We start from the raw sequence: 24470 nt of genomic DNA, 5'->3' as shown, positions 1-24470 counted from the left end.
GTGTTCTGAGGTCGGTTTGAGGTCAGGTAGACGGAGAGGGGCGAGGCTGAATTTACCGGAGAACACGGATTTTCTTACGAACCAAATGCAAACACGGAGCTGGATAAGAGACGACATTGCCAGAACACACCACCTCGGAGAACATCGCCAGAACACACCACCTCGGAGCTGGTTCCAAGTGTTTCTGGAGGTCAGTAGGCCTTGCTGATGATGTAATCCATCATTACCACAATAGGACTTAACCAGTATCCTACAAGTTGTAATCTTCTAGATGTGAATAATTTGAAGTCACAAGTCGACCGTGATATTGGCAAATTGTAGACTGCCACATCTTGGTTGACTAGCTCAGGGAGTCAGAGAATAATTATGTTCACAAAGTTTTCCACAGCTATTAATTTGCTTGCAGCAGAAACTCTGCACTTAAGGGGGAGGAGAGGTAGGTAGTTTAGGAAGCTTTACTGTGGTCTGGAAGAGTCAACTCTGACAATCATTTCCATATATCCATAAAAGGTGTGGCTGCAAATCAACATACCATTCAGATAGTGCCTCCACCTTAGCCCCAAGTGAAGGAGTGGCATAATATATATATGTGTATGTGTATGTGTATATATAGCTTCTGTTAAGTGGTAAGTAAAATATCAAACTGCCCAATTGCAGTGCCTCAAAAGTGTAAGGGAACAGGTGCAAATGGTTAGAAAGAACAGTTCACAGGGAAAGTATTGGCTCAGTGCCCCCTTTTTTTGTTATGTCACCCTAGTCTTACCAGAACATGGGACTGCTCTCTCATTAGAGAGAGAAGCAACTGGTGGTGATTTAACCTGAGGGTTACCAGACCTCAGGTGAGGGAAAAGGTTGAGAATGGAGAGCCCTTCATGGTAATCTCAAATCATTGATGGGAATTGAACCCACACTGTTGGTGTCACACTGATCTGTAAACCAATAATTCAGCCAACTGAGCTAAACCCCTGTAACCATCCCTGCAAGCGGTGGAAAGGTTTTCTTTGCCCAATGCATTGTCATAACAAAGACATTCCATTGCCCTGCTGGCCTGGAGATATAAATGTGAAAGGTTCATTGCTGTTTTGTAGACTACTTTTTTTCCCCCCAATGGCTTTCAGATATTTGCTTGATCCAGTTTACAGGAAATCACAGGCTCAGAGACACTACAAACAGCCAGAGTTGAGGTCAAATAGATACATCAGAGTTTATGAGTTTTTGAGTTTACACGTGGGGATTGAGACTATAGTTATGGGGTTTCAGGGAATGTAGCCAGAAATGTAATAAGGGTGAAATGAGGGGTTAAAAAAAAAACCTTTTCACACAACAAGTAGTTGGATTAGGGAGTTTGCTGCCTGACAATGTGGTGGAGGCAGGTTCAACTGAGGCATGCAATGGGACATTGGATTTTTTTTTATTTTGGATAGCAATGTATGCAAGGAGATGGAGAAAGACAGGAGATTGGCACTAGCTGATAAACTGGACTAGATAACAGGGCTGGCACAATAATTCAGTAATTCATTTGAATACTGGAGGAGGCCTGATCAATGTGGTAAGATCAAAAAGAGTCAATAACAGGGGAGCCCTGTTCCAATGGCCTGAAAGGTGAAGGGTTTAGGTTGTAAGCGGTGAGCAAAAGAACCGTGAGGATAACCATTTTAACCTGGCGGTTGGTTAGCATTTGAACTGCTCTTCTGTTTCTGAGTTGATTGTGTTGGCATCTAGAAGTAAGCCCGTATTTCTGCAGCACTGATGTGGGCCCTTGCCAGCTGGATCAGACACAATTGATGATAGCCACAAATGGAGGTAATCTAACGATGGATCTTGAAGATATCAAGCAGTGGCTGTCTTTCCTCTGGCATACTAGGACTGTCCTTGGGAAATAAGGTGGTTGGTGCACTGCCTTAGAAACAAATGGTGTCTTCTGGTTTATCAATGCCAGAGGGCACTGGAGACTCATTTCTGTCACTTCCCATCAATCCATTCCTCATTTTCTAGAACAGCGTCCGACTGTATTTTTCTCCTGTAATAATTCTCGTTCCAAATCTGCGATCAGGAATGCGCATTCCACCCACTCGTTCCCATAGAATTGTGTAGCACACCTCCAGATCACTTCAATCTTACTTCCACCTCTCACTATATTAAGAATCCAACACACGTGACTTGCGTATCCAGGACTGGGCAAACTAATATCCGTCAAGCTATAACACTGATATTTTTGCTGCAGTAACAACAAATCTCCGTAGAAATCTGAGAGGGCTTATTGCTTTGGATGTTAGCATGGGGAATACCCATTGAAGATTGCTTTTAAGATTAGCCCGCCCCCTTGTATCTCTCTGTTGGAGAATGTGATGGCAGAATTCAAGGATTTGATTGATGACGCATGGGATACAGCATTTCCTGATAGTGGAATCAGACTCAGTCATTGCTTTCCAAAGGGATTGGGAGAAAGCAGGGCAGAAATATGGAAGGTCAGTTGAACATTAACTGAAGAGCTCTTCAGAAGGGCTGGTATGGTCTTGATGGATTGAATGGCCTCCTTTTGTGTGACAGTGAAGAATTCACCCCATCACTGCTGAATAGGAGGGAAATGAGCCTTTAATGGTGAGATAGACCATAAGACCATAAGACATAGGAGTGGAAGTAAGGCCATTCGGCCCATCGAGTCCACTCCGCCATTCAATCATGGCTGATGGGCATTTCAACTCCACTTACCCCCATTCTCCCCGTAGCCCTTACTTCCTTGTGACATCAAGAATTTATCAATCTCTGCCTTGAAGACATTTAGCGTCCCGGCCTCCATTGCACTCCGCGGCAATGAATTCCACAGGCCCACCACTCTCTACCTGAAGAGATGTCTCCGCATTTCTGTTCTGAATTTACCCCCTCTAATTCTAAGGCTGTGTCCACGGGTCCTAGTCTCCTTGCCTATAGGCAGGACATGAGCCTCTATGAAGCCACCTTTTGAGCAGATCAGAGGATATGACGTTCGTGGTGCGTTGGTAGACTTACCTTGCAGTGGAAACCCATTATCTCTAATGACTTTTATTCAAGGAATTTAGAATCTCTACAGTGTGGAAAGAGGCCATTTGGCCCACTTACACCTCTTTGAAGAGCATCCCTCCCAGCCCCCCACATTATCCCCATAGCCCAGTATTTCCCACAGCTAACCCATCTAACCTGCACATCCCTGAACATTACGGATATTTTAGCACGGCCAATCCACCTAACCTGCACATCTTCGGACTGTGAGAGGAAATCAGAGCACCCGGAGGAAACCCACGCAGGCACTGGGAGAATGCACAAACTCTCCACAGACAGTCACCCGAGGGTGGAATCGTACCCAAATCCCTGGCATTGTGAGGCAGCAGTGTTAACCACTGAGCCACCATTTGTGGGTATGAAACAAATAAATAAGTGGCATTTCACTACGAAGAGTTGACTTTATTTTCTCACAGCCCTGGCTTCAGATTTCAGTCAGCAATTGAGTAGTCAGTCTGTATTTGGTATTCAAACACCAAAGTAAATCTACTTCTTGTGCTCTTTCCTATCCAACTTATCCCTTGCCAATTGGCTAGACTTAAGAGCAAGTTCAGTCCCAAGGAGAATATTTTATGGGCCACAAGTATCTTTATTTTTCCCTAATTTACTGGCTCATGAGGTAATTCAGTCTTCAAAAGTTGAAGGTACCTTTTTTTTCACCACAGATCCTGAGATTTAGTGGGTGAACTTCAGCTGTTCACAACAGCACTTTTGTTTTCCTTCTCAAAGGGGCAAGAGGGGATGACAAAGCAACTTATGTTGCCTGGTTATTCTCATTTCCAGTTCATTTCCTTGGCTCTACACCAACTCCTGTTGAGAGAACAGCTGTGGGCCTCATGGAATACTGGTCATTAAGGGTGCCTAAAGGGGTCATAAGCCTCACGGAGTGCAGACCATCATGGCTGCCCGTTGTGGAATCATAGTCATAGAGTCATAGAGCACGGAAACAAACCCTTGGGTCCAACCAGTCCCCACCGACCATGTTCCCAAACTAAACTCGTCCCAACTTCCTTGGCCCATATCCCTCCAACTTTTCCTATTCATGAAGTTATCCAAGTGTCATTTAAAAGTTGTAACTGTACCCGCATCCACCCCTTTCACTGGCAGTTCATTCCACACACGAACCACTCTCTGTGGTCCTTTTTAAATCTTTCTCCTCTCACCTTAAAAGTATGACCCGGTTTTGAACTCCCCCCATCCTGGGGAAAAGACCCTTGTCATTCACCTGATCTCTGCCCCTCATGATTATTATAAACCTCTGTAAGGTCACACCTCAGCCTCCTACGCTCCAGTAAAAGAAGTCCCAGCCTATTCAGCCTCTCCTTCTAACTCAAACCCTCCAGTCCCAGCAACAACCATGTAAATCTTTTCTGAAACCTCTCCAGTTTGATGATATCCCTCCCTAACAGGGCAACCAAAACTGCATACAGTGTTCCTGAACAGGCATCACCATTGTCCTCAACATGACATCCCAACTCCTTTACTCAAAAGTCTGAGCAATGAAGGCAAGCGTGCTAGACACCTTAACCACCCTGTCTAACTGTGATGCAAATTTCAAAGAATTATGCACCTGGACTCCGAGGTCTCTCTGTTCTACAACACTACCCAAGGCCCTACCATTAATTGTATAAGTCCTGTCATTGAGTCATATAGTCTTTGTCTGTATTAGCAAACGCAATACCTCATATTTATCCATATTAAACTCCATCTGCCACTCCTCAGCCCGTTGACCTAACGGATCAAGATCTCTTTGCAATCTTTGCTGTTTCTTCTCTCTAGTCAGGTAGCTGTCATTGGCACCTCAATAGTATGGGCAACCTCATATGTCACCATTCTGTGTCAATGGAATGTAGGGATACCATGTAAACACCTGTCCAAACATTTGACAGAATGGCCAATATAGCTTGAATGGTTGAGGACAACAAAACCATGCCATGTAGTTGGCAGGGAAGGCTGGAGGAAAAGGTTCAGAATGGTACTACCCAATGTTTCCTGGGTTTTCAGGATTATACTTATGGTGTGCTGCATTTCCAATGAATCCCACTCCCCACTCAGGAATGCATTGGGAATATTGGACATAGAGGTCAGTTCTTCAGGCACCTGCTGTGTCTGATTTCCCAGTCCTTCCTGGCATCGGGTAGACAGCTGGGAGTTGCAAGAGTTGAGTGTGTTGACTTTAGGGGGGTCACTGACAGAGTGGATAGCCATGACAAACCTCATGATTAATAACATACCAAGTGCCTTGGGAGGACATTAACAAATATTCACAGTTGGCCCAGGAAGGTCCCAGGTAAATGTGTGGATGTACAATTCGGCAGGAAGTATAGTGCAGTATAAAGCACTGTGATCATATTGGAGATCACACAGGATGGAGAGTACACAATAAACCAGTATCCGTTTGTGGGGAATTCTCTTCCTCGCTCTAAGACTGTGCCCACTCCCACACTCAAGTATGTTATTCCAGAAATGCAAGATGACTCAAACAGAATATCAGCTGAGACACTTTGTGTGGTAACTCATATTATTGAATTAGCTACGATTCTTAGAGAAGGGGTACTCTCAGCAATCATGAGTTACAGCTGCAGCTACAATGATTCTGTCCTATTAGAGGCTAAATACCCGAATCCAAGCTTAATATCCTAACTTCATATTCACAGCCAGCCCTCTGTCGATCTCAGCTGCTGTGCACCCCTTGGAGGATCGAACCGTACTTCTCTGGACTACCTGCAGGAACAGCTGCGATCCCTGTTTATGTTTCTACTGTTTTCTTGTTGCTGGTATTGTCACCCACCTCCACATTCAGCAATGCTCCGGACCTATAGGAACATAGAGCGTAGGAGCAGGAGTAGGCCATTCGGCCCCTCAAGCCTGCTCTACCAGTCAATCTGATCATCCAACTCAGTACCCTCAGGACTTTATCACATTTCGATCAAGTCACCTCTTACAGTTTCCTAAACTCCAGCAGGCACAGGCTCAGGCCATCCAACCTTTCCCCATAAAACAATCCACTCATTCCAGTAAACCTTCTCTGAAGCTGCCTGCAATACAATTACATCCTTTCCACAGTAAGGAGACCAATACTGTGCACAGGACTCTGAATATAGTCTCACCAATGCCCTGTATAACTGAGGCATAATCTCTCTGCCTTTATATTCAATTCCTCTCACAGTAACATATCACTAGCTTTTCTGATTACTTGTTTTACCTGCATTCTAACCTTTAGCAATTCATGCCCTAGGACACCCAGATCCTGCTGCACATGGGGTGTTCTCCAATCTCTCACCATTTAGGTAATGTGTTTCTTTTTTATTCCTCCTGCTAAAATGCTCAATTTCACCACATTGAGTCATAGAATCTCTACAGTGAGGAGAGATCAATAACCCTCTGAAGGGCATCCCACCCAGACGCACCCCATAACAATATATTTCCCATGGCTAATCCACCAAACCTGCACATCTTTGGACAGTGGGGTGGGGGGAGAAACCAGAGGAAACCCACGCAGACACAGACAGAATGTGCAAACTCCACGCAGACTGTCGCCCATGGCTAGAATCGAACCCGGGCCCCTGGCGCTATGAGATAGCAGTGCTAACCACTGAGACACCATGCCACCCAAAACCCACAGACTGCTCACACGACATATCTGCATTGCTTTGTATCCACCTTATTATTCTCTTCTGATCTAATTTTTGAATCATCAGCAAATTTAGTAACCATGCCCTCCACCCCTTCATCCAAATCATTGACATAATTTGTACCAGCACTGATCCCTATTTGTTAAATATTGTCAACCAGTCAATGACTCATTTTTGCTTACTCAGTTTTCTGTAGGCCAGCCAATCTTCTATTCATACCAATACATTACTCCCAACACCAGGAGCTTTTGCTTTCCACATTGCACTGGAATATATATAATATACCATATATGTATATATATGGGGTTCATTTTCACAAAGAGCTAGCCAATGGTTGGGAAGGGAGGGGAGAAGAGAGAGAGGGAAGGAGAGGAGGATAGAGAGTTGGAGAGTGTTGGACAAAGTCAAGGAGTGAGGGGAGAAGAGGGTCGGGAGGAGTGGGGCAAGGGAGGGTGGGAGAGAGAGAAAGAATCAGAGAGTGTCGGAGGTGTGTCAGTCAGAGATGGCGCAAATCAGAGAGGGAGGGTCAGGTAGTAGGAGGATGGGAGAATACCAGGGAGTGGGAGGGCTGGGGTACAGTTGCTGCAAAATGTCGGCCCCTTTGCAAACAGAAATCCTGACGTTCGATGCACTCATCAAGCCTGTTATAGCCACCACGTGAACAAATCAACGGGGCTTACTGTGTGTTTCGACTGCGCACAATGTGCAGTCTCGAGCTGACAAAACAACCTTATCGGAACCTCTCAGAAAGGTCCCAGACTAGGACAAAATCCCCAGCAGGATTGCCATATCTAACTCCACAAGAGACTGGGTGTGGAGAGTAGGCCCAGCACCCTCACAGATTAATCCCCCTCTCCTCTCAGGCAAACCCATCAGCCTCACATCCGTTAGAGTTGAACCTAGACAGGGAATACTGCTGGGAATTCAGATGCACTCAGCTCAGCAGTGTCCCTGAGGGCACTCACACTCTCCTCCACTACAAATGTGTCTGGACCTGCGATGATTAAGGACACTATGACCCCTGGCACTGCTTTGCAAAATTCATTCCTCTTACTTCTTTGATTTATTACTGTCATACGTACAGTGAAACAGTGAAAAGTATTGTTTTGCGTGCTAACCAGACAAACCATACCTTACATAAGTACATCAGGGTAATAAAACAGAATGAAGAACATACTGTTACAGATAAAGGGAAGATTAGATTAGATTACAGTGTGAAACAGGCCCTTCGGCCCAACAAGTCCACACCAACCCGCCGAAGCGCAACCCACCCATACCCCTACATTTACCCCTTCACCTAACACTACGGGCAATTTAGCATGGCCAATTCACCTGACCTGCACATCTTTGGACTGTGGGAGGAAACCGGAGTACCCGGAGGAAACCCACGCAGACAACGTGCAAACTCCACACAGTCAGTCGCCTGAGGCGGGAATTGAACCCAGGTCTCTGCCACTGTGAGGCAGCAGTGCTACCTACTGTGCCACTGTGCTGCCCATAAGGTGCAGAAAAAGATCAACTCTAATATATGAGAGGTCCTTTCATAAGTCTGACAACAGCAGGGAAGAAGCTGCTCTTGGAATCTGTTGGTGTATTTGTCAAGCTTCTGTATCTTCTGCCCAATGGAAGAGGTTGGAAGAGAGTGTAACCGGGGTGGGAGGGGTCTTTGATGACATTGTCTGCCGTCCTGAGGCAGTGAGAAGTGTAGATGGAGTCACTGGATGGAAGGCTGGTTGGCGTGATGGACTGGGCTGTGTTCACAACTCTCTGCAGTTTCTTACGGTCCTGGGCACAGCAGTTGCCGTACCAAGACATGATGCAACCGAATGGAATGCTTTCTATGGGGCATCTATAAGAACTGGTAAAGAGTCATTGTGGGCATGCCGAATTGCCTTAACCTCCTGAATGAGTTCAGGATGTCGCTGTGTTAGCATCGACGTGGATGGGCCAGGATGTTTACTCCGAGGAACTTGAAGCTCCTGACCACCTCCACCTGGTTCAAATCCATGAGCAAGATTCCTGAAAAAATCCTCAGTCAGCGAATGGAAAAACTACTCCATATGTTGTCAATGCAACCAGGCTCTCCAACACACGGCTGCCTGAGACCTAATGCCCAGGGCCTTAAAAACAAACCTCCAAACTTAATTCATGCTGAAAAGCATTTTAGGAGGAAGCTGAAATGTGACGCACAAAGAATTAGTTCTGTGGTGTTCCTTTTAATTTTAATAAGACTCTGGACTCAGCCTGAGCATGAGGCAATGGATTGTTTCCATCACAACAATTCAGTTACTAGAAGCGCGGCCTGTGTCAGTGCATTGTTTTTATCTTGCTCCCACATAAAGTTACCATAATTACAACTCTGCAATACAGAGTCTCTAATTATTTTATATCCCTCAGTATCTAAATGATAAGGTAAGAAAATTAGTTTTATAGCAAACTGGTCCTTTGACAATTATAATTTCAACCTTTAGGTACGAAGCATTAACTCTCCCAGTTTTTTTTTGTTTCCTTAGCTACAGAACGCAGGACTGGGACATTGGTGGCTCTTTATTTCCCACATCTTCAGCTATTTGCAGACAGGTCTCCTGGATCAGGACCGAGGCTGGTCGGAGTCCCTGTTCAATTTGCTGCCAGTGAAATTAACGAAAATGAAACTGAATGAAAATGAAACTGAAAGAAAATGAAACATGAACTGTCAAGGGCAGCGCTGGGGCTCAGTGGTCAGCGCTGCTGCCTCACAGCGCCAGGGACCTGGGTTCAATTCCAGCCTCAGGTGACTGTCTGTGTAGAGTTTGCACGTTCTGCCTGTGTCTGTGTGGGTTTCCTCCCACAGTCCAAAGATGCGCAGGTTAGGTGGATTAGCCATGGGAAATGCAGGGTTACAGGGATGGAATGGATCTGGGTGGGTGTGGACTCGATGGGCTGAACGGCCTCTTTCTGTGCTGATGGCACAGTTCCCCCACCAAGTCCATCCAACATCATCATGACGACATTCCTCAATATTCCCTGTTTCGTACCCTTGTGCCCTCACACACAGGTTCAGGTGCCACTCTAGTGAGGTGGCCACAGAGACCTTTGCTAACAGTACAGTGCAGTACTGAGGGAGTGCTGCACTGTTGGAGGTGCCATTTTTCAGATGAGATGTGAAACAAAAGTCCCATCAGCCCCCTCAGTGGATGTGAAAGTTCTCAGAATGTTATCAATATGTATCATTCATCTGACACCTTCAATACTGATAAACCAGTTCCGATCAGATCGCTGTTTGTCGGAGATTGCTGTGAGCAAGTTAGTGCCTGCATTTACACCAGGAATGACAGCCACTGTTAGTGCTGCCTCAGACTGCTCCTGCAACTATTCCAGCTCCTTCTCCAGTTCCTATTCCATCCCTGCTCCTGTTCCTGCTCCTGCTTCAGGCTGAAGAATGTGGTGCTGGAAAAGCACAGCCAGTCAGGCAGCATCTGAGGAGCAGGAGAGTCGACGTTACGGGCAAAAGGCCTTCATCAGGACTTAACAGGCTTATGCCCATAACATTGACTCTTCTGGTCCTCGGATGCTGCCTGACCTGTTGTGCTTTTGTAGCACCACATTGTCGACTCCGATCTCCAGCATTTGCACTCCACACTTTCTCCTGCTTCAGGCTGGTTGACATTAACTGTGCAGATTCCATCTGCTCTGCAGATCAGGAGTGGAGTGGGCCTGTAAACACACCCCCTCACTATCAAACACACAGACTGGGCCTGTAAACACAACCCCTCACTATCAAACACACAGACTGGGCCTGTAACCACAACCCCTCACTATCAAACACACAGACTGGGCCTGTAAACACATCCCTTACTATCAAACACACAGACAGGGCCTGTAAACACACCCCTTACGATCAAATACACAGACTGGGCCTGTAAACACACCACTTACTATCAAACACACAGACTGGGCCTGTAAACACACCCCTTACTATCAAACACACAGACTGGGCCTGTAAACACAACCCTTACTATCAAACACACAGACTGGGCCTGTAAACACACCCCTTACTATCAAACACACAGACTGGGCCTGTAAACACATCCCGTCCTATCAAACACACAGACTGGGCCTGTAAACACACCACTTACTATCAAACACACAGACTGGGCCTGCAAACACAACCCCTCACTATCAAACACACAGACTGGGCCTGTAAACACATCCCTTACCAAACATACCCCTTATTATCAAACACACAGACTGGGCCTGCAAACATACCCCTTATTATCAAACACACAGACTGGGCCTGCAAACATACCCCTTATTATCAAACACACAGACTGGGCCTGCAAACATACCCCTTATTATCAAACACACAGACTGGGCCTGCAAACATACCCCTTATTATCAAACACACAGACTGGGCCTGCAAACATACCCCTTATTATCAAACACACAGAGTGGGCCTGCAAACATACCCCTTATTATCAAACACACAGAGTGGGCCTGCAAACATACCCCTTACTATCAAACACACAGACTGGGCCTGCAAACATACCCCTTACTATCAAACACACAGAGTGGGCCTGCAAACATACCCCTTATTATCAAACACACAGACTGGGCCTGCAAACATACCCCTTATTATCAAACACACAGAGTGGGCCTGTAAACACACCCATTACTATCAAACACACAGAGTGGGCCTGCAAACATACCCCTTACTATCAAACACACAGACTGGGCCTGTAAACACACCCCTTACTATCAAACACACAGACTGGGCCTGCAAACATACCCCTTATTATCAAACACACAGACTGGGCCTGCAAACACACCCCTTACTATCAAACACACAGAGTGGGCCTGTAAACACACCCCTTACTATCAAACACACAGACTGGGCCTGCAAACATACCCCTTATTATCAAACACACAGAGTGGGCCTGCAAACACATCCCTCACTATCTCATTCTCCTCTGAGACAGCAAAAGATTTCCTCTGCCCTGTGGCTATGGAACACTATGACAGAGAGCATCAGTCTCACCTCACCGTTATCATGGCGGAAATCACCACTGGGCTCTGGGTTCTGTGGTGTTGCCTGCCTCTTTAAAAGCAGCAGCCCACAGTGCAAAGGTTTTAGCTGAGTCACCGAATGGATTCCTCACACGAAGGGGCTGAATCATGAGGAACGGGAGATATTCAGCCAATGGCAAATGTCCCATCCACCCCACCGCAGGCGTGGCACACTTCGAATGTGCAAGTCCTGCGAGCTCTCTTAAGGTGGCTCTGAAAGGGACATTCCCTCTTCCCCCTCCACCTCCCACCCAACCTCCAGCAACTTTCTTACTGTCATGGGGTGGCATGTGATAACAAGATGTCACTGGGACTAGCAATCTCGAAGCTCGAGATAATGTTGGGGCAATGTGGGTTCAAATCGCACCGGGGTAGGTGGTGAAGTTTGAATTCAATATAAAACCTGGAATATTAGGTCCAATCACTGTTCATTGTTGTCAAAACAAAAACTCATGTAAACATCCCGGAATAGTTTATTAGAAAATGCCCAATCACCCGCCTATCTCCCCAGTATCCTTTGGGGATGTTTATCTGCCATCCTGACCTACACGTGACTCTCGGTCCTTTTGACATGGCTGGCAGGGACAATAGTTTAAAAGAAGGGCTTATGCTCGAAACATCGATTCTCCTGTCCCTTGGATGCTGCCTGACCTGCTGCGCTTTTCCAGCAACATATTTTCAGCCACAATAGTTTAGAATCCCTACAGTGAGAAAACAGGCCATTTGGCCCACACCGACCCTCCAAAGAGTAACCCACCCAGACCCATTTCTCTCGCCTATATTTACCCCTGGCTAACACTTTAGGCAATTTAGCACGACAAATGTACCTGTCCTGTACATCTTTGGATTGTGGGAGGAAACCGGTAGCACCCAGACCAAACCCACGCAGACACAGGGAGAACGTGCAAACTCCACTCAGATAGTCACCCGAGGCGGGAATTGAACCCTGGCATCATGAGGCAGCAGTGCTAACCACTGAGCCGCCCTGTAAATGCTGTGCAAGCCAATGCCGAAATCCCACAGACAAATGGCTGACACCGCTTTTCCCACAGTAGGTCCTGCTTTTCCATGGGGCCTTCCTGATCCCGCTAGAGCCTATCGACATATTCCATCATTTAGCAGGTGCTGGAGAGCAGGTGTATGTGACCAGCAAATTACAGCATGCACTGAAGCAGAGGGATCAGAGGCCCATTGCGTTGGTTCCTGCCAATCAACTGGACCAAGGAGGATTTTAATACCATTTATCCAACATGATTCTTTGGCACTTCCTGAACACCTACTCCCCGGTGGCCACTCAGCCCAGTGAGTGCCCTTGCTTTCTGTGAGCTTACTGGTGGCTGTGACAGAAGAGGCTGCCATCTTGGATGGGTCACTGGCCAATACTTTCAGTCCGCAAGCTGGCAGATTCAAAACCTTTCACCAACAGCTGGGCCCTGTTAGGATTTGAACTCAGGCTGGCAACAGTGGAAGGAATTTTGCCTTGAGCTTTCAACCTGAGTCTCTTCCGAGAGTTTAATAGAGTTTAACATGGAAAAGTATGAGGTGATTCACTTTGGAAGGAGTAACAGGAATACAGAGTATTAGGCGAATGGTAAGATTCTTGGTAGTGTAGAGGTGAGCAGAGAGATCTCAGTGTCCATGTACATAGATCCCTGAAGGTTGCCACCCAGGTTGATTGGGTTGTTAAGAAGGCATACGGTGTGTTATCTTTTATTGGTAGATGGATTGAGTTTCAGAGCCATGAGATCATGTTGCAGCTGTACAAAACTCTGGTGCAGCCACACTTGGAGTATTGTATACAGTTCTGGTTGCCGCATTGTAGGAAAGATGTGGAAGCTTTGGAAAGGGTTCAGAGGAGATTTACAAGGTTGCCTGGTATGGAGGGAAGGTCTTATGAGGAAAGGTTGATGGACTTGAGGCTGTCTTCGTTAGAGAGAAGGTAAAGAGGTGATTTAATAGAGACATACAAGATGATCAGAGGATTAGATAGGGTGGACAGTTAGAGCTTTTTTCCTCAGATGGTGATGGCTAGCACAAGGGGACATAGATTTAAACTGAGGGGTGATAGATATAGGACAGATATTAGAGGTAGGTTCTTTACTCAGAGAGTAGTAGGGACGTGGAATGCACTGTCTGCAACAGTAGTGGACTCGCCGACATTAAAGGCATTTAAATGGTCATTGGATAAACATATGGATGAAAATGCAAGAGTGTAGGTTAGATGGGCTTTAGATTGGTTCCACAGGTCGGAGCAACATTGAGGGCTGCAGGGCCTGTACTGTGCTGTAATGTTCTATGTTCTAAGAGGTTTCCAACCATCCTGACCCCGCACTCCCGACCTTGTCCACCTCAGCTCCCCACATCAGGGAGAAGAGGACTTACTGCTCATGATGGACAATCAGTAACCCTAACCCTAACCCTAACCCTAACCCTAACGGTGGGTGGGAATTGAGAGAAGGGTGAAATCAGGAGGTGGGGGTGGGGGAATGGGGGAAGGGCTAAGACCAGTCCTTCAGTGGCCTGTATCAAGTTAAAATGAACCGGAAAATAAAGAGTGAAGAGATCAGGAAAGCTATGTCTCTGACATTAGTGACATGCAGCATATACCAGAGGTGGAGACCTTTCTGGAGGTACTGATCCGAGTCCAAAGGAGTGACACACTTGCGATTGGAAAACATCTCGATTCACAATAACAGGAAGCTCTTTGAACCTTGGTTTAAGCAGAAAAAGGGACTTGCGTTTCTCTCGCAGGACAAGACGTGGGGCTGACGATTGTAATTGCCCTCAGGGAGGAGGTGGGTACAGGCTCCTGGAACCTTCTGCCAGAGCCTGAATCAGGACGTCCCACTGGCAGGGTGAGGATCTCCCCGATCCGATTGCAGGAAACTGCAGCTGCTGGCTGACCCTTGAAGTGCCAGATGTCCACACGCTTTATGTGCCCTTTTGCCTCCACTGTTTGAAACTGCAGGAGCTTGGGGTAAATAATGCGGGCGCCTAATCAAGGCTGGCACACCGGTGCACTACTGAGGGGGGGGGGGCACACATTCGAGAAGGTGCCACCTTCCAGCTAAAACCGATAGGCCCCACGTCTGCCTTCTCATGCAGAATATCCCATGTGATGGTTTGTAGGAAAGCAGGGGAGTGACCCCCCCGTTCATTAAAACATAGTGTGCCCTGGGATCTTGCTGTGCACAAGTGGGCTCTTGCTGGCTCCCAGCACTTCAGAAAAAGTGATTCGTCTGTCAGCGTGTGCCCCCGAAGGCTTAGGAAGACGCTACAAAAATACGAGTGTCTTTGGTCTAATCTTCTTTGGTGAACTGACTGCGTCAGCATAACTCAGAGCAGATTCTCGGACCGTTGAAAGGGGCCTGTCATGCACAGGGCAAGTAATAGAGGGAGAAACCTCAGCACTCACCAGCCAATAGGACAGCATTTCAATCCCGTTACATTCCACTCAGCTTTATTGGTTTCTGCCCACACCATCACCAGAGCTGCCGGGGGAAAGCTCACAAAATGTATCTTTGCCAGCAATGGCCACATAAGGTCATACCCTTCACTCCAACCAGTCCATGCTGACCATAGTCCAAAACAAAGCTAGTCCCACCTGCCTGCTCCTGGCTCATATCTCTCCAAACCTTTCCTATTCATGTACTTACTTTTTTAAACGTTGTAATTGTACCCACATCCACCACTTCCTCAGTCAGTTCATTCCACATATGAACCACTCTCTGTGTAAAAAAATTGCCCCCATATCTTTTCTAAATCTCTCTCCTCTCACCTTAAAAATGTGCCCGCTAGTCTTGAAATCTCCCATCCTGGGGAAAAGACAACTGTCATTAACTCTACCTATACCCCTCATTATTTTGTAAACTTCTATAAGGTCACCTCTCGACCTCTTACTCTCCGGTGAAAAACATCCCAAGCTATCTATAACTCCAACCTTCTATACCTGGCAATATTCTGGTAAATTTTTTCTGAACCCTATCCAGCTTTAATAATATCCGTCCAATAACTGGGTGACCAGAACTGGACACAGTAGTCCAGAACAGGTCTCACCAATGTCCTGTACAACCTCAGCATGACCTCCCAACTCCTATACTCAAAGGACTGAGCAATGAAGGCAGGTGTGCCAAATGCCTTTTTAACTACCTTGTCTGTATGTGATGCAAACTTGTATCTTTATCATACATTGACAAAACACCCCCATGCTGGCTGTTTCCTATTCCGACTTATACCCTCTGCATAACCCCCAGAAGATTAGGCCATTCAGCCCATGGCTGATAAATTTCTCACCCCCATTCACCCCCGCCTTCTCCCCATAAACTTTGATCCCCTTAACAGTCAAGAACCTATCTATCTCAGTCTTAAATATACTCAATGACCTGGCCTCCACAGCCTTCTGTGGCAATGAATACCATAGATTTACCACTCTCTGGCTGAAGAAGTTTCTCCTTATCTCTACTCTAAAGAGTCTTCCCTTTACTCTAAGGCTCTGCCCATGTGACCTGATCTCTCCTGTTAATGGAATCACCTTCCCAATGTCTACTGTATCCAGGTCGTTCAGTATTCTGTAAGTTTCAATTACCTTTCTGAACTCCATCGAATGTAGACCCAGAGCATCCTCATCTTTCCATGAAATATTGATGATATTGACATTGTTAAGACTGAAAGGTTAAAATCATGAGGGGCATAGATAAGGTGAACAGCAAGAGTCCTTTCCCTAGGGTGGGGGAGTTCAAAACTAGGGGGCTTATTTTTACAGAAAGAGGAGAAAGATTTAAAAAGGACATGAGGGGGCTACTGTTTTTACACAGAGAGTGGTTCGGTTGTGGGATGAACTGCCAGAGGAAGTGGTTCATGCAGTACAGTTACAACCATTTAAAAAACATTTGGACAAGTCCATGAATAGGAAAGGTTTGAGAGATATGGGTCAAGAACAGGCAGGTGGGACTAAGTTTAATTGGGGATCGTGGTCAGCATCAAATGGTTGAACCAAAGGGTCTGTTTCCATTCTGTATGACTCTATGACTCAGAATCCCTCCCTAAACCTCTCCACCAGGGTCTTCCTTTAAGTCATTGCTTAGGACCGATCTCCATGACTCAATTTGTACCTCCTTATTCATTCACATGATAAGGGAATCACTGACTAGTCCAGCATTTGTTGTCCATCCCTAATTGCCCAGAGGGTAGTTAAGAGTTAACCACATAGCCGTAGATCTGGAGTCACATGTAGGTCAGACTGGGTAAGGATGGCAGATTCCCTTCCCGAAAAGGCATTATTGAACCAGATGAATTTTTACAGAAACGGTTGCAATTAGGTTAGCTATTTTAAGAATTTCAGATTTTTATTGAACTCAAATTTCATCACAAGCTACGGTGGGGTTTGAATCCATGTCCTCAAGGATGTTACCAGGGTTGGAGGATTTGAGCTATAGGGAGAGGCTGAACAGGCTGGGGCTGTATTCCTTGAAGCGTCGGAGGCTGAGGGGTGACCTTACAAAGGTTTATAAAATCATGAGGGGCATGGATAGGATAAATAGACAAAATTTCTTCCCTGGGGTCGGGGAGTCCAGAACTAGAGGGCATAGGTTTAGGGTGAAAGGGGAAAATTTTAAAAGAGACATTAGGGGTAACCTTTTCACGCAGAGGATGGTACGTGTATGGAATGAGCTGCCAGAGGATGTGGTGGAAGCTGGTACAATTGCAACATTTAAGAGGTATTTGGATGGGTATATGAATAGGAAGGGTTTGGAGGGATATGGGCCGGGTGCTGGCAGGTGGGACTAGATTGGGTTGGGATAACTGGTCAGCATGGACAGGTTGGACCGAAGGGTCTGTTTCCGTGCTGTACATCTCTATGACTCTATGACATTAACCTGGAGTCCAGTAATGTTACCACTCCCTTGCCACATTCCCTTGTCAAACAGAGTCAAGATCTACCTTCACTGGTTTTATTCACTGATTCAGCTTATTCAATAGTAAGGCAGTTGTAGGTTCCTTTCCTTTGCCACCTATTTGATCCCAGACAAAAAAAGTAATGCCAGGCTGGCCCAGGAATGGAGTCTTAGAAGGAAACGAAACATGAGAGCACTTCAGGCTTAATACTATACACATCTGGCAGCCTATCAACAACAACACCAAGTTGGTGTTCGTCCAGAGCTCCACATTGACAAATAACATCTCCCAAGCAGTTGGCGGGATGGTGGACAAAACAGTGGGTGAGCTGCAGCTGCAGTCAGAAGAATGCGGCCCACAGGGAAATGGACTCAGAATGCAGGCCTTTAAAGGAACCACCACCCCCACCTCCCCCCACCACCACCACCAACTCTGATCTAATATTTAATTTGCTCAGGCAAACCGGCTGTGCGTTCAGTAACATCTCCCCTGTCCTGGTTAGAAGGATGAGGAGAATAGTCCAGAAAGCTATTGTCACCATGGCAATACAGTAGCGCCACTGCATAGACTGGCATGCAGCGGATGGGCCAAGTGGCCTCCTCTGACTCTAATGTCCTTTTCCTTTCAGCGAGCTACTGTTGAATGGAAGTCAAACCTGGCAAACGTCTGTGGTCCAGCTTTACCTTCCTCATTCCTTCCCACCAATGACAGGTCAGGAAGACTGAGTCTGCATGGCAGGCCACATACTGAGCTGGTTTGAGTTAGCAGCATTCTCAGCAACACAGACTCATGCATCCACCAGAAAAAGGGGCCAGTGCTGAAGTAGAATATAGTACAGCCTCCATGTCCTTGTATCGGGTTTCAGTTATCCGTGGTTTACTGTGGCCCGAAAATATTACATGGAATATTCCAGAAATAATTCCAGGGGGCTGTCACGGTGGTAAGTTTCCCATTTAAATGATAGGGTTCGCTACTATGAGCGGTTTCAGGCATCCATGGTAGGTCTTAGAACGTATCACTGCGGATGGGGAAGCATCTGTACACACATCCAAAATGGTAGCATATAAGTACGATGGCCCTTTAAGAGCAGCTTCTTCCAGCTTCTGACAAACTACTCATCTACTCATGGGGCCAAGTGGGAGGCTGTTATATCCATGCGGGAATACAGCAATCATTTGTGATTTTACTATATCACAGGACCAACCTTGGAATTAACAGAAGGCACTTTTGTCAAGCAGGTGCTTTATATTAAATATTGCTCAGAGGACTTAGGTTTAAAAGGTTCATGGAAAACTGAATCATTTCAAGTTTTGTGATTTCTTTAAAAGAGGTCGTTGAAAGATTATTACAGACATTGGGGATTTTTTTTATCATAACCAGACTTCCAGAAAATGACATGGTAGGTAACAACTGCTTACTTTCCTATAGACACCTGCTGGGGCTGGTTGGCTTGGAGAGGTGCCTGGCATGCAGTGGATGGGCCAAGTGGTTCAGTTGGAGGACAGCCCTGCTAAGGACAAGTCACCCAGTTGATCTCTCTTATTTTGGAAAAGGAAACTACCTTGTTGACGGGATGAAACTTTCTTATTCTTTTGAAAGAACATTTCAAAGTTGCATTCCTGAGCAAGCTGGGTCTCTATGACAACCGTGTGTGATTAGTGACTCGACCACACGTACCAGAACATCAAAGCAACAGACTTGGGAAATATCTTATGCTTTAGATGCTTAGGAATTGACCGACAGGTTTAGACAGTACATTTGGATCGGCTCAGGCTTGGAGGGCCGAAAGGCCTGTTCTTGGGCTGTAAATTTTCTTTGTTCTTTGTTCTTTATCCTGTTGCCTTTACAAATAAATCATTGGTCAAAATGTGCTTTCACTCAGAAAGTCCATCGCTGCAGAGAAATCTTTTTTTTCTTTATCCTTCAACTATGTGTCTGCAAATGTGTTTTGGAAAGTTTAGAAAGTTGAGAGTTTATATTTGTACACACATGACTGACTGTAAATGTTAATCAATTATTGCAGCTTCTTACTGCAGAAATTACGTTTTGATAAAAAGCAGCAATTTCTTCTTTCAGAGGGTTGAGAGTCTTTAGAGTTCCTTGCTGCAGAAAGCTGTGGGGGCAGATCCCTTCTGTATCTTTAAGGCTGAGATAGATTCTTGATCAGTCGGGGAATCTAGGGTTCTAGGGAAAAAGCAGGAAAGTGAATGTGAGAAATGTTGGACCATCAATTGAAATGCAGAACAGGCTCAAGGGACCAATGGCCTACTTATTCCTACTTATTATGGTCTCATAGTCTTATTCTAGGCCAACTACTCCATATCAAATTTAAAAAAAACTTTTTCAGTTACCAACACAGTCAAATAAATATCTCAGATATATATGGATGTAATCAGGCTGCATTTTGGGAAAGCAAATCTTAGCAGGACCTATACACTTAATGGTAAGGGAGTGTTGCTGAATAAAGAGACCTTGGAGTGCAGGTTCATAGCTCCTTGAAAGTGGAGTCACAGGTAGGATAGGATAGTGAAGAAGGTGTTTGGTATGCTTTCTTTATTAGTCAGAGTATTGAGTATAGGAGTTGGGAGATGATGTTGCGGCTGTACAGGACATTGGTTAGGCCACTGTTGGAATATTGTGTGCAATTCTGGTCTCCTTCCTATCAGAAGGATGTTGTGAAACTTGAAAGGTTTCAGAAAAGATTTACAAGGATGTTGCCAGTGTTGGAGGATTTGAGCTACAGGGAATGGCTGAACAGGCTGGGAGAAAGTGAGGTCTGCAGACGCTGGAGATCAAAGCTGAAACTTTATTGCTGGAACAGCACAGCAGGTCAGGCAGCATCTAGGGAACAGAAGATTCGACGTTTCGGGCACATGCCCTTCTTCAGGAAAGGCTGGGGCTGTTTTCCCTGGAGCGTCGGAGGCTGAGGGGTGACCTTATAGAAGTTTACAAAATTATGAGGGACATGGATAGGGTAAATAGGCAAAGTCTTTTCCCTGGGGTCGGAGAGTCCAGAACTAGAGGGCATAGGTTTAGGGTGAGAGGGGAAAGATATAAAAGAGACCTAAGGGGCAACTTTTTCACGCAGAGGGTGGTACGTGTATGGAATGAGCTGCCAGAGGATGTGGTGGAGGCTGGTACAATTGCAACATTTAAGAGGCATTTGGATGGGTATATGAATAGGAAGGGTTTGGAGGGATATGGGCCAGGTGCTGGCAGGTGGGACTAGATTGGGTTGGGATATCTGGTCGGCATGGACAGGTTGGACCGAAGGGTCTGTTCCCATGCTGTTCATCTCTATGACTCTATCAATGTCTCTCAGTACCATGCAATCCTCATGACAAATTGTTATGGCAAAAAATGGGAAAACAGCAATAAATATGCTTTGGAGGCAGGAATCTGCTGGAGCACATATCCGAGGAAGGTTCTTGTCTCAGGTATTGTTGTGTAAATTCCTAATTCCCAGTCACTATCAGCAGGTCGGCAAAACTAAAGGACTGAAAGGAGGTGAACACGCCATCCTCTATATCAACAGAGCTGAAGTTGAGATGGTCAAGAATGTTAAGTTCCTAAGAGTGACAATAATCTGTCCTGGACTTCCCACTTAGATGTGATGGTCAAGAAGGCACAACAACGCCTCTTCGTCCTTAAGTGGCTCAGGAAATTTGGCCCGTCCATGATGACCTTCACCCGCTTCTACAGCTGCATCAGAGAAAGCATACTGTCTGGGTGCATAATGGCCTGGTATGGCAACTCCTCTGCTTAGCACCATAAGAAACTACAGAAGGTGGTTGCACCACCCAAGCCAACCTTCCATCCATGGACTCCATTTACACGGCTCGTTGCCGTGGAATGGCTGCCAACCTCATCGAGGACCCCTCCCACCCCGGTAATGATCTCCTACAACCTCCCCCGTCAGGCAGAAGATACAGAAGCTTGAACACACCCACCAGCAGCTTCAGGAACAGCTTCTTCCCAGCCGTTATTAGACTGATGAATGGACTTGCTGAAAATGTGTTGCTGGAAAAGCGCAGCAGGTCAGGCAGCATCCAAGGAGCAGGAGAATCGACGATTCGGGCATGAGCCTTTCTTCAGGAATGAGGAAAGTGTCCTCCAGCATCTGCAGTCCTCACTTTCTCCTGATGAATGGACTCTCTAACTTCAAATAATGCTGACCTTATTAATGTTAACCTTGCCTAGTGCATGACCTGTGCAATGTAACCTGTATGGCTCTAAGTTGTTTTTTCTTTCACCTATGATCTGTATGTCCTTGCTTACTACGATCTGCCTCTACTGCATGTAAACAAAGCTTTGCACTGTATTTAGGTACACATGACAAAAGGTTAATCAAATAAATTAAATATGGGTGGCTCAGTGGTTAGCACTGCTGCCCTCTCAGTGCCAGGGACCTCTGTTCAATCCCACACTCGGGTGACCGTCTATGTGGAGTTTTCACAGTCTTCCCATGTCCACGTGGGTTTCCTCCCACAGTCCGAAGATATGCAGGTTAGGTCAATTGGCCATACTAAAATGTCCAGGAATGTGCAGGCTAGATGAGTTAGTCATGGGAAATACAGGGATACCCTCAAAACAGTTGTGGGGGGGGAGGGGGGGAGGGGGAGCGTCCAGAGACCATCACGGTCTCCTGCTGAAATGTGGCTTTGCAAAGGAAATCTAGAGAAAGACACAATAGTTCTTATTGAGGTTCATCCCGAGCAGCTCCCTGACACAGAACTCTGCTCTACGTTCTGTTCCCTGGGATGCACACTGAGGCAAACACCTGGAGGACCATCTACTCAATGAAAGATGTTCTTTAGTCTGCCCAAAAATCATTGGCCTTTCAGAGCAAGGGATTGACCTTGACTGAGTGTTGCAGTCTGGCACATTCCACAGTCCAGAATTATGTGCTGAGGGACGCACCAAAGCTTGGGGCAGCAGCAGCCAAAGCACAGTGGGGAAAGACCACCATCTGAGGTCCTTCTGTTGAAGTTAAATCTGTGCGCTTATCGGACCCTCTTGGTGCCTGTAAATATAATCTTGTACAAATAAGAGATGCCTTTGGTTTGTTTGTTGGATAGAGTCAAACTCCAATGTTTGCTTGTTTCCTTGATATGCTACTGTACAGAAGAGAACTGTGTTTGTAACTATATGTGTGCACGTGTGTATATGTGTGTGTGTACAATATATATGGATTTTTTTAATGCTTAAAGTGTATTTTGAAATTAAAAGAAGGTGGAGACATTTTACTGGCAAAGGGTTAATCTCCCCAAACTGATTTGCGTCAGCAAAGGACCTTAATCCAACTTGTTTTGTGAAATTGATACCGTTCTGGATAAAAGGTATTTAGCATGATGAGCAAATTATGTGGGCTAATGACGAAGATTGATATTAATCCATTGCCTGATGAAGGGATTTTGCCCAATACATCGATTTTCCTGCTTCTCTGATGCTGCCTGGACCTGCTTTACCAGCACCACGCTCTTGACTGATCTCCAGCATTTGCAGTACTCACTTTCGCCTAATCCATTGCCTGTCTAGCCTGGTTAATCATGTGGAAAATGAATAGGACTGAGAGACTGATAACACAGAGGGACAGCGAAGAACGAGCAAATATTTGAATTTCAGAGACTGAGGGATTCCATTACCATTTTTTGTGACTAACTGCTGCACAATGTTCTGACCTTCCTCCAAGTGTTTGCTCTGACCAGGGACAACAGCTTCAAGATTGTAGTTTACCCATTTTGAAACCTGACCTTGAAATGAATTAACCTTCCGAAGTGTAAAGATCGACATCTCAACTCCATCAGCGCCTGCCTAAGTGTGGGACATTAATCATACTGTCCAAAAAAAACGAGGACTTGCTTATCTGCAAGTTTCCTGTGCAATTTATATTGAAATGTTTCGTGGTACTCGCAGGTGTTGTTACAATAATTTTCTTCTGTTGCTGTGGTCACATCTTGAATGTATGAGTAACCGGTTGGTAGATATAATAGGAGCTCTTATAAACAATTCCAAATAATTGCAAATGAAACATCTGTTTTAAAATGTATCTATCCCATTTGTTCTAACCTGAATGCTGAATGAACTCTGAATGTGGCTCACCGTTCTATAAATCCATTTAAGACCCACTCCCTCATTATTTCAGACATTCTGGTCTGCAGGAAATGACCCTGACCTTCCAGTTGCTTGCCATTTTAATGTATCATCCAGCTGTCATACTCACATTTCTGACCTGTGTCTGCAGCAGTGTTTAAGTGAGGTCTGACACAAACAGGAGGAGCAGCATCTCATTTTCCGTTTAGACACTTTGTAGCCTTCAGGACTCAACAGAAGTTGAGTTCCACATCTTCAAAGCATAGGAACAGGAACATTCAGCCCCTTAAGCCTGTTCTGCCATTCAGTGACATTATGGCTGATCTGTGGCTGAACTCTATATACTTTGCTTTGGCTCAAATCCCTTAATGACCTTAACAAAAAAATTATTTCAGATTTAAAGGTAACAACTAGCCAAAACCTTGCTCGTCCATTTTGTTTCCCTGCTTCTTCACCCCACTATCCCCAAGACTCTGGATTTTTTGGCTTTGCTCTAATAGAGCTGATCAATATTCTGCTATTAATAGCTTCTGTAAAACCATAGCCACTCTCTTTGGCTTTTTTGCTACACCTGTATTCCTTCATCTCCGTCACCCTCTAACCTTCAGCTGATCTCCCCTTTAGTCCACTTCCTCCTCCCCCTCTGTATCTACAGTATGAAACCTATCATTATTCCATCTTTCTCCTTGACTCCGAAGAGGAGTCGACTGGCAGCATTAACTTTCTCTGCAAATGCTGGCAGATTTGCTGAATTTAGAGTCA

The 24470-nt window shown here is 45.7% G+C and overlaps 1 long non-coding RNA gene across 1 annotated transcript; it reads left to right on the top strand.

Annotated features, from left to right (window-relative positions):
* Positions 1-12643: 12643 nt before the first annotated feature.
* On the top strand, positions 12644-19519 carry LOC122554914. The gene is made up of 2 exons (XR_006313113.1): positions 12644-13022; positions 19044-19519. It is a non-coding gene; the product is annotated as an uncharacterized LOC122554914 (long non-coding RNA).
* Positions 19520-24470: the final 4951 nt, after the last annotated feature.

Source organism: Chiloscyllium plagiosum, chromosome 12, assembly GCF_004010195.1.
Source record: "Chiloscyllium plagiosum isolate BGI_BamShark_2017 chromosome 12, ASM401019v2, whole genome shotgun sequence".
NCBI lineage: Eukaryota > Metazoa > Chordata > Chondrichthyes > Orectolobiformes > Hemiscylliidae > Chiloscyllium > Chiloscyllium plagiosum.
Note: the sequence above shows the minus strand (reverse complement) of the source record. Positions and strands in the feature narration are given on the sequence as shown.